The 11,523-nt window shown below is 37.9% G+C and overlaps 1 protein-coding gene and 1 long non-coding RNA gene across 2 annotated transcripts in view; one reads left to right on the top strand and one right to left on the bottom strand.

The window, feature by feature from the left end:
* Positions 1–7,393: 7,393 nt before the first annotated feature.
* Positions 7,394–10,049, bottom strand: LOC130929931 (uncharacterized). Its single transcript, XR_009066972.1, has 3 exons — positions 9,942–10,049; positions 7,905–7,996; positions 7,394–7,582 (listed from the first exon to the last, which is right to left on the bottom strand). It is a non-coding gene; the product is annotated as an uncharacterized LOC130929931 (long non-coding RNA).
* Positions 9,774–11,523, top strand: part of hck (HCK proto-oncogene, Src family tyrosine kinase) — a 42,364-nt gene continuing 40,614 nt past the window's right edge. The window contains exon 1 of the mRNA XM_057857565.1: positions 9,774–10,069. The gene's annotated coding sequence lies outside the window, so the exon portion shown is untranslated. The remainder of the gene's footprint in view (positions 10,070–11,523) is intronic.

The raw sequence follows: 11,523 nt of genomic DNA, 5'->3' as shown, positions 1-11,523 counted from the left end.
CCAAGGTAGGCAGAAGAGCATCTCTGAACGCACAGTACGTCGAATTTTGAGGCAGATGGGCTACAGCAAAAGAAGACCACGCCGGGTGCCACTCCTTTCAGCTAAGAACAGGAAACTGAGGCTAAAATTTGCACAAGCTCATCGAAATTGGACAATAGAAGATTGGAAAAACGTTGCCTGGTCTGATGAGTCTCGATTTCTGCTGCAACATTCGGATGGTAGGGTCAGAATTTGGCGTCAACAACATGAAACCATGGCTCCATCCTGCCTTGTATCAACGGTTCAGGCTGCTGGTGTAATGGTGTGGGGAATATTTTCTTGGCACTCTTTGGGCCCCTTGGTACCAATTGAGCATCATTGGAACGCCACAGCCTACCTAAGTATTGTTGCTGACCATGTCCATCCCTTTATGACCACAATGTACCCCACTTCTGATGGCTACTTTCAGCAGGATAATGCGCCATGTCATAAAGCTGTAATCATCTCAGGCTGGTTTCTTAAACATGGCAATGAGTTCACTGTACTCAAATGACCTCCACAGTCACCAGATCTCAATCCAATAGAGCATCTTTGGGATGTGGTGGAACGGGAGATTCGCATCATGGATGTGCAGCTGACAAATATGCACCAACTGTGTGATGCCATCATGTCAATATGGACCAAACTCTCTGAGGAATGCTTCCAGCTCCTTGTTGAATCTATGCCACAAAGAATTGAGGCAGTTCTGAAGGCAAAAGGCGGTCCAACCCGTTACTTGCATGGTGGCTGGTGAGTGTATATGCCCACGACACATCACAGAGATTCCTTTTATATTATAATACCACACCCACGTGAAGTGCGCAACAGCAGCGTGACATAAATATGTTACATCTCCTTCCTCCTTACATAACATGTCCCAGAAATAAACAAAGAAGAACCTCCTACTTTTCCCATTTTACTGATCACTTATAAATCCAATCTAGCAGGTAGTCGCTTGTCAGGTGTAGGATAACGACGTTCAACAGTCACCTCAATTTTTTCACTTTTGGAAACAGATTCCGATTCTGTTTCATGATCCATTTCTGCATTGTTTGAATTTATGGCCATTTACATGGTGACTCTCCGAGAAGACGAAAAATTTCTTGCTTGCATTTATATGGTTCCGTCTCCATTCGAACAATGTCGCAATTCCGCATGAAAACGATGTAGTATTCATGCCATGCCCTAAGGGGCAGTGCAGATTTACAAGGCAAATGATGCACTTTGACCTCCTCAGCCCGGAAGACAACATGACCACCTATTCCAAGCAAAGGCATTTTCTTTTTCTCAAAAAGGCACATAAATGGAAACATTCAACATATTTAAATTAAAAATAGTATAAAAATAGTAAATTAAAGCCGAAGTTCCGCCATATTTGCTGATTTTAATTTTAAGTAGCACCGTTGCGCATGCCCAATGTGACGTGTACGAGTGCTGACGTTATCAGCGCGGTCCCGCGCCGCGGGAGCTTTTGATATGTATGCGGAGCAAGACCCCCTTCAAGCTCCCGCAATCGAATTCTTCCACTTTGGAGGAAGGATTCCAAGGTTTGCGTCTTTGACTTCCGTCTTCGCCGACACCATACGAAGCCGAGGCCACTCCGCCACACAGTCATTGCGTCTTCGTGTCGCAGAGTCGCCATGTAAACTGCCCCTTAGCCACAATTACAGCAAAATGGTTTGGTTTTCACACATCCGGTAAGTTAGACATTTCTGGTAGAATTACACTGTTATAATTCCACTCACTAGACAGTTCTGGAATAGTGCCTGGTGTTCCCAACAATTGATCCAAATGGCGACGCCAAACACCATCAGCTGTCTGAACTGTGTAGGAGACAGGCCCAGTTTGACCAATGATGGTGGCAGGGGCCCACTTTTCCTTACTCTGATAACTCCGGGCCATAACAGTCAACAGGTGCAAAAACTCCGTTCTTGGAATGCAGGTCTCTGTACTTGACTTGTTTCCGTCGATCCATTTGAACAATGTCTCTCAGGGTTGGTGGTTTCAGCAGGTCCATGCCAGTACGTAGCTCTCGAGAAAACATTAGGCTTGCTGGCGATACTTTGGTAGTTGCATGCATAGATGTACGGTATTTGAGGAAAAAATTGTGTAGTCTCTGATGTACTGTACTTTGCCCTTGTTGCCTCTTTGATAGCATACTGTATTTGAGGGTCTGCACAAACCTCTCTGCCAAGCCGTTGGTTGCCGGGTGATAGGGAGGCGACTTGATGTGTTGAACCCCATTGGCTTGCAGGAATTTAACCATTTTTTTACACAAATTGGGGTCGGTTATCTGGCGTGAGTTGTGCAGGGGCTCCGAAACGGCTAAACATCTCTCCTAACTTCTCAATTGTCTTTTCCGATGTCGTGGATTTCATGATAGCTACCTCTGGCCACTTACTATGGGGATCGATAGCAACTAGCAACATTCGAGTTTCCAAAGGCCCCGCAAAGTCAATATGAATGCGGTACCAAGGGTCCTGTGGATAATCCAAAGGATGAAGTGAGGCTGCAGGTCGATTGTTGCGAATCTTCTGGCAAGATGAACAATTTTTTCCCGTCTCTTCTGTTTATCTAATCCTGGCTACCAAAAATAACTTCTCGCCATTTTGTTTCATTTTAACAATACCACTGTGTCCTGCATGCAGTTTCACAAGCATTTTAGCACGCAGTGACTGTGGCACAATCACTCTCCCCCCAACAGCAAACAACCCAATTGAACAAAAAGGGGTAAAAAAAAAAAAAAAAAAAAGTATTGTTTAATTAGAAATGCCACTGAAACCAGCTGTATTGTATATTTAATTGTGTTTGAGGTCATCAGCAGTAATAAACAGATGCAAGGCCTCCATTTTCTTAAATCCCTTGACTCATCTTCTATTATCTTTCTACAATTTCAAAACTCTTACCATTCTACCTTTCCCCCTTCCTTTCCATTTCAATCATCTTATTTAATTTGTATCCTCATCCGCCTTTCGCCCATATCTCCATCCTCCTCCCCCCCGCTGTGTTCCAAGGGAATTTCTAATCCTTACTGCTGATTAAGGATTATGCTTTAGATCTGGTGGTGTTCTCTCATGAGCCACTGCACCACCCACAAGCAACATCCTCCCTCCTTCCCTCCGCCTGACCCTTGCAATCGCTGTCAAAGCATCATCTGAAAATAATAGATGCAAGTAAGGTACACAAAAATATCCTAGGTTTAGTATCTAGTGAAAAATACAAACCTATCCAATGTCTAAAAATGTCTCATGTCATACTAGGAATGTCCCGATCTGATCACGTGATTTTAATTTGAGCCAATTGTGCCATTTTTCAGAGGATTGAAATCGGGTGAAAGGATCGGGTTTTTCATTTTTAAAAATATGTTTGTTTTTCCGTTTCATGCCCGTACAGAGCCGCATCCTCACACCTTCTCCTGCTAAGCAGTGCGGCCAAACTGTCCAGCTTGCATTTGGTACTTAACCCTTTAAGGTCTGGGCCTATTTTGTCTGATTTTGCATGCCTTTGAAGTTGCCTTTATATTTCAAAGAAAGAATTGTTTACGATGGCCTGGTTTGGTCCCTTTTTTTGTGACACCTTGAACTTCATGTCCAAACTGTTGTTTCCGTCACTGACCAATTATAAATCATCATTTTGGGCCCAAAAAGACCAAAAATTCCACAATCGTTTTGTCAAAATTTTTACTTTTGATGTCCAATTGACAACCAAACATGCGTAACGAACCGTTTTGAAACTTTGTAATATTTATTCAACATGTTAGGATGAACATTCAACCAAAAACATTTAGAATAAAGTCTTATATTTGACAATTCAACATAAAAAACAGGTATAGCATAGGCGTTTTTTGCCTTTATACATGCTCTAGTCAAAACAGGTTATATACAGCAGACCGAACAGTGAAAAAATATATACCATCTACCACAAAAAGTGTTTAAAGGCCATCTCTTTATGAGTTTAAGTATTGCGGCCCATCACCTGATGAAAACTATGTACACACAATCAAGCTTCTTGAACACACATTTATATACACAAATTGAGAAGACTGATTGTGGGAAAAAATTTATATATATATATAACATTGGGGGAAAAAAAGTATTTTCAAAAATATTTACAATAAACAAGTTAAATTTTTTTCAGGCATGCCACTCCGAAAAGCAGTTTCGTCCTGGAATTCGAAACAGGGCGACATCACACAGCCCACACTTCCATGGGGTGTTGGTCCTCTTTCCACCCTTCCATTTTCATTTCACTTTACTTTCATTGTCACTATAAATGTACATGAAAAAAAAAAGTCAGTATTTATGAAAATAATAAAGTATAAAATAAAAATATATACAGCAATAAATAATAATGGAAATCTATATGTATGACAATAGAAAGAATACCATAGCTGAATATGTGCTACATCCCTAATCTTCATATAGAAAGAAGATCACCACAATTATAAATTCCTGCCTTGGATACACACAGTTCACGTACGACTTTGATCTGATATGCACATTTTATTATTATATACACAAACACACACTTATATTGCATCAAAATTAACTTTGTCATGCAATATCAAAAGAAACTTTTTCCAGCCTAAAAAAAAAAAAAAGTGAGTTTGCTTACCTCTGCTCGTCGATGGCGTCACCCACGTGTTCAAATACGTCACTATCTTCACTCGAGGACTCTTCCGAAGAAGACGATGATGACGAATTTGGACCATCCTCTTCCTCAAGTTGATCAAATAGCACAATTGCTTGCGCTAAATTTAGTTTTCCGTTCATTCTCAAAGTCACACAAAGTCGCTGCTCGATCCAAACGGCCGTCGGCTCGCCACCTCGCTGCTTCAGAACACTCCTCCCTCTCGTTCAGTGGAACCTCGCATGGCAGTTATATTTATTTAAAAAACGCATTTTGTGCTTCCACTGTGACTTCGAAAGGGTTCGTTTGATTTGTGTTTTTTTCATGGAGCTTCCGTTTTGAAAAAGGACAAGAAATGATGGAAATATAGACACAAACAAATGATCCATGCAGCGTTTTAATGTTTTTTTGAGAGGATAATAAAACTATAAAACTTAAATGACAATATCTCACGTTTTAATTGGTCGATTGACTTCAAATAATAACGAGAGTAAACCGCAACTTCCGCACTTTAAAACGAGACCAACCAACGGCATGTGGGTGACGTATTTAAAACGTGAGGGCGCTTCAAAGACGACGTGCGCTGAGGACGCGCCGGCGCGTCCTTCGACTCTCAAGGGTTAAAGTTAATGATGATTGACAGGTTTGTTGCTTTGATCTTGCCAGAGAAGATTGGTAGCTCTACGATCAAAGGCACAGATGTGTCAATCATTGTTTAACTTGCATAAGTGTAAGGGAGAGGCTGCAGCGTGAACGTCAAAGTGTGGATTTGAGTGGACTCATGCAATCAAGCATTTAATAAAGACTGTGTTCTACATTATACTTGTTTAAAAATAATTCACATTATGAAGGCGGCATGGTGGGACAGTAACATGTTTAGAACTTTTGTTCAAAAACATAAAAAAAAATTAAAAAGCTAGTATCGGCTCGGGACTCAGTATCAGCAGATTCTCAAAATCAGGTGACTCTGGTGCAAAAATATGCGATTGGGACATCCCTATGGCATACCTTACACACTTGTCAAAAACATTCAGATTTGTCAGACATAATCATACTTGATTTTTGTATTTTTTTTTATCTTTTTTTTTCCCCCCGTGGATGAATTTGAAATTGTAGAAAAGGCTATCTGACCGTTTTACTTCAGGCATGAGGGTGATTTACAGAATTTTAGTTTTGAACGATTATTCAATGAAAATAAAGTAACAGATAAATCAGACAGAGGCATGAAGTACAGCAAATAAATATCTGAGCCTCATGTTTTAAGATATTTCAAAATTCTCCACTTAAAACACCAGTATGACAAATAACCTTTAAATTCTCTCTAAATATTCAGCCAGATATGTCATATTGTGAGCCACTGTTAAATCAACATTATGACTAAGCAAAAAAAAAAAAAAAACGTGCAGGTAGCATTTATTTTACGTAACTATTGCGAACTATAAGGCTAGGCAGTAAGGAAATTAGCATCCGCCGTATGTAAACAAAGAGCTTTTTTCCGTTGAAAATTCTTGTGAATAAATGCTTAAATCCCTGAATTCTTTATGGACGTAAAACAGTCTCGATTCTTGGTTAAAAGCAAAACAAAAAAACGTGCAGGTAGCATTTATTTTACATAAATATTGCGAACTATGAGGCTAGTCAGTGAGGAAATTAGTGGCCGCCATATGTAAACAAAGAGCTTTTTCCGTTGAAAATTCTTGTGAATAAATGCTTAAATCCCTGAATTCTTTATGGACGTAAAACAGTCATGTGGGTGATTTACAGAATTTTAGTTTTGAACGATTATTCAATTAAAATAAAGTAACAGATAAATCAGACAGAGGCATGAAGTACAGCAGATAAATATCTGAGCCCCATATTTAAGATATTTCAGAATTCTCCACTTTAAACACCAGTATGACAAATAACCTTTAACTTCTCGCTAATTATTCAGCCAGATATGTCATATTGTAAGCCACTGTTAAATCACCGTTATGACTAAGCAAAAAAAAAAACGTGCAGGTATCATTTATTTTAAGTAAATATTGTAAACTATGAGGCTAGTCAGGAAGGAAATTAGCGGCCACCATATGTAAACAAAGAGCTTTTTCCGTTGAAAATTCTTGTGAATAAATGCTTAAATCCCTGAATTCTTTATAGATATGGACGTAAAACAGTCTCGATTCTTGGTTAAAAGCAAAAAAAAAAAGTGCAGGTAGCATTTATTTTACGTAACTATTGCGAAATATGAGGCTAGGCGGTAAGGAAATTAGCGTCTGCCGTATGCAAACAAAGAGCTTTTTTCCGTTGAAAATTCTTGGCAATAAATGCTTAAATCCCCGAATTTTTTAAAGATGTGGACGTAAAACAGTTTCGATTATTGGTTAAAAGCAAAAAAAAAAAAAAAAAAAAAAAAAAAAAAAAAAAAAACGTGCAGGTAGCATTTATTTCACGTAAATATTGCGATGAGGCTGGTCAGTAAGGAAATTAGCAGCCGCCATATGTAAACAAAGAGCTTTTACCCTTGAAAATTCTTGTGAGTAAATGCTTAAATCCCTGAATTCTTTATAGATATGGACGTAAAACAGTCTCAATTCTTGGTCAAAAGCAAAAAACAAAAAAAAAACGTGACGAGACGATTTGTTTTACGTAAATATTGCGAAGTATAATGCCAATGCTGTAGCGGCTAATTTCTCCCATTGATTTTTTTCGCGTTTTAAAATGCATGCATGGTACGATAAATATAATAATTACCTTCAATCCTCGAACAAATCACTCCTGAGATAATCCTTCCTGTTGGTACCCAGATAGCAGACAGACGTTGAAATGATGTTGACTCAACATTCCGCTGTCAATCTTATATCGTTGAATCAACGTTGTTGACACCCGACGTTGATCTGTCATCACTTTTACACCCTCAATTAATGTTGTTCCAACGTTGAAATCCTTACAAAACCTAAACGTCATTTCGATTATTAATAATATTGGAACAACACTGAGTCAATGTTATGTTTTCCTTTATTTTCAACCATGATGCTATTAATGCTTTCAAATATGCCCGTATTAAGACGTCCTGCTTTATTTACAGACAGAAGAAACAGCTAGGCTGACTAAGAAAATATCATACATGAACGAAAAAAAAAAATAATAATAATAATAATAATTTAATAGTGAATGAATAATAAAATAAAACCTTGGCTAGATTTCAAAATTATTTTTAATTGAATCACACCAATAGAAAACTTTATTAACTCTCAGTAAAGTGAATTCAAACTTACAACGCGGTCTGGGACATAATGTAGCCACTTCCGCACAACAGCAGCAAATGCATATTGTGACGCGGCCATCCCTATGTGCCTCTTCAGTGAATCTGAAAAATACAAACAAAACAGCATTCACAGTTAATTCGTATCAAGGAATTCAACATTTTTTAATTATTTTTTTTTTAATTAAATGTTTTGTACATTAGTTCCAAAATTGTTCAAAAATCCTCTCAGGCTAAACCAAACTACTATTTCAGTATCAAGTTAACATATAGCAGTAAACAAATATACAAAAATAACAGTAGATAAAAAAACTCCAGTCCCCAATCTGTAACAGCAGCTTTAAACTACATTCAATTAATTTAATGTTGTGAATCAACTGTTAAAGTTGTTAAAATTGCTCCCGTTATTCCATAATTTCCCTTTTGTCTACTTTCGACATGTGAAAGTTTTAAAACTATTTTAAAGATAGATCCAAGTCAATATTTTACCGATTTAGGAGTATTTTAGATAAAAAGTTAATTAGGTTTGCTTGGAAGGTACGCTACAACAGCCTTGCAGGGAAGTGTACAGCTTTAAGATGGCGGCCGTTAGCTTTTTGTAGATGTGCTGCTCACGCTACCGAATCAATGGTGCATCTAGTCCTATATAAATGATATCCACCATTACATTATGTGGATGACGTACTTTGTAGCAGCTTTTCGGCAGCAGTCAGGTATGTTGTTGTGTTTTTTTATGTCATAGCATGAGTTGAGCTAGAGCCGTGAGTTGAGCACTGGCATTACCCGAGGGGCCAGGTAATGAGAAGCATGATCTTTAGCTACTCTCGCTGCGTTCTTCCTCGTTGCGCCCCGAAGACCGCGCGGCGCGCTGAGTGTGTTGTACTTCCGCTTTACTTGGCATATTTCAATAATCGGAATTTGGATGTTTGTGAATCGTTCTCGAATCTTCCACGGCCAAATCGCGAATAATCTAAGAATCGGAAATTTTGCACACCTCTAGTCTTGTATCCATTCCATGTCAGGTAGTCTAGGCACATTGTTTGCATCCTGATTAGCGTCTGGCTAATACATGTTCGGTCCAACATAAAATTTCGACCTCCTCTTCTTCCTCCAACTCTTCAAAAACTTGGATCTCCTCCCTTGCGCTCGATCTGTCGCTTATATCGCTCCTTGAATCATTGTTTGAAGGGCTTTGTATGGCGGCCGTATGTATGGAGCTGCCATCACTGTTCCCGGTGTGACGTATCACTTCCGGGTTCATCCCCTTTCAGGCTCGAACTTCGGAAACGCGATTATTTTGTCAAATATACAACATATAAATTATTTTTTCATGCTTTATTTGTTGGACAATGTTTAATTACTTTAATTGTGACCCTATTTGGCATGTTATGAAATTACTTCACATTTCTGCTTTAAGCAGTGAATGGGGAATGTGTCATGTCAATACATTATGAAGTCTATGACTGACAGCTAAAAAAATAAATGTATATTTTTGGTTTGATTATATGTAGTTTAAAGCACTATTTCTGACTTTTCATGATCGATAAGTGCTTTAAAAAATTGCTCGCTCGCCAGTGCCCCGCTATGCCCCAGTATTGTCTTAGGTTTAGTGACGCCCCTGGTCAACTGTCAACTTTTGAATAGATGTCCAGTGTAGTGACCAATGTCCCTTTTTTGATTTAGTTGAAAACAGGGGGGACTAAAAGATTTTTTTTTTTTTTTTTTTTTAATGGGAAAAATTTTTAACCCGATGCACATGACTGTCGCGGGCCACACAAAATAAATCGGCGGTCGGGATCTGCCCCCGAGTTGTAGAAAACGGACGATGACCTTTCACAGACAACAAAATTGAAACCCACCGAGGTCAACATGTTCATTTTGAAAAGGATTGGTAAACGTGCACTCAGTGCTTTTAATACACAACGAAAGTAGACTAGGGTGTAAACGAGTGAAAGATTCACATTGCTGCTTCCCCTTTTTGACGGCTCGGTCAAGCTTTACAGCACCCTCCCAACTTCCTTGTCCAAGTCGTAGTTGCACTGCTACTTACCGCATCTTCAAGCACGTTCGCAAATAATGGAAGCTTCCAGAACGAAATGAGGACTGTTTACGGACACGGGACTAAAACTATTTACTATCTCGTTAAAGTCGTCGTCGGAGTGATCGATTGAAAAGGCGGTGAGTCATTGTTCAAACAATTGTGACGTCATTTTTGAGTCAATTTAAAATGCAGTGGAAGCCAAAATGTGTTCAAATATTAAATTACAAGCATTCATGGGTTATTGGTTATGAGTGATAAAACTGTGGAGGAATTAATGATTACAATTGTGAGGCGTTTTATTTAAACATTGACGTTACAAATGTAATCCTTTCAGGGACAGTGGTCACTAAAGTTGTCATTACCTTAACTCATTCACTACCAGCCCAGGTTACAGAGTGTGTGTTGTGGTAGTTGGTAAAAGAAGGAAATTGATATTGAAAACGTGTATTGACGGTAATAAACGTCCAATCCATTTCAACTGGGAGAGACACTTCCAGTCTCTCCTGGTAAAATGGATTGGACGTCTATTGCTGTCAATAGAATCAAAAAAATTAAGCTATGTGAGATTTCAAGAGAGTTATAAAGCAGCACAAATATAAATGCAATTCCCACAGCAAAATATACATGGGCCACACTTATATGAATATTTGTTTTAATATGTTTTTTTCATCATTGATATTTTAATTAGAATTATTCATAATTTTTATTTTTCATAGTTTTTAATTTTTCCATGTTTATTTTTTGTTTTAATTAATGTTCATTGGAATTATCCATCATTTTTATTTGTCATGGCTTTCATTAATTAACTACTATTTGAGTATTAACCAAATACTTAACTAACTACTAACTACAAAATGTCCAGCGGGCTGCAAATTTATGACCCCTGAACAATTTGAAAGTAATAAAAATAATAATAATAATAGTGATTAAAATAAAAATCAAATTTCGTGTATCAAAGGGTAAACAGTTGGTTGTGAAAGTCGCAAGTATATAACATTTTATAGTTCATGAACTCATTGTCTGTTATTGACAGTCACAACATCAAATTGAATTGGACATCTAGAATTGCCAATGACCGCCAATGAGTTAAGACTTGGCATGTCCCCGATCTGATCGGAAATCGGGCCGATCGGGCCATTTTTCAGAGGATCGCAATTGGGTGAAAAAGATTGGGTTTTTAATTATATATATAATAATTTTTTACGGGCTAAAAAGTAACAAAATAATCCAAAAATACAATGGCATTTCCAAAAGAAACCAAATTATTTATATAATATATATATATATATATATATATGTAGTGTATATAAACAGTCCTGGAATAAGAGGAAGTACAGTACTGTAACGTGTTTGGAACTTTTGGTCAAATAAAACAAAGTTGTTGTTTTTTTGTTTGTTTTTTTCGGATCGAGACTTTGGAACAGCAGATTCTCAAAATCAAGTGACTTGGACTCAGGAGCAAAAATATGCAATCGGGACATCCTTAGTTAAGACCAAAATAGAACTCAACTGGAGTTTAAGCGTTTGATCATATTTCACGAGTAGTCACTGATGAATAATAATGTTATGCAATAGGAAGTCAGTTTTACAT

This window comes from Corythoichthys intestinalis, chromosome 2 (assembly GCF_030265065.1).
Source record: "Corythoichthys intestinalis isolate RoL2023-P3 chromosome 2, ASM3026506v1, whole genome shotgun sequence".
In the NCBI taxonomy this organism is placed as follows: Eukaryota; Metazoa; Chordata; class Actinopteri; order Syngnathiformes; family Syngnathidae; genus Corythoichthys; species Corythoichthys intestinalis.
This window is presented reverse-complemented; position numbering and strand designations above follow the sequence as displayed.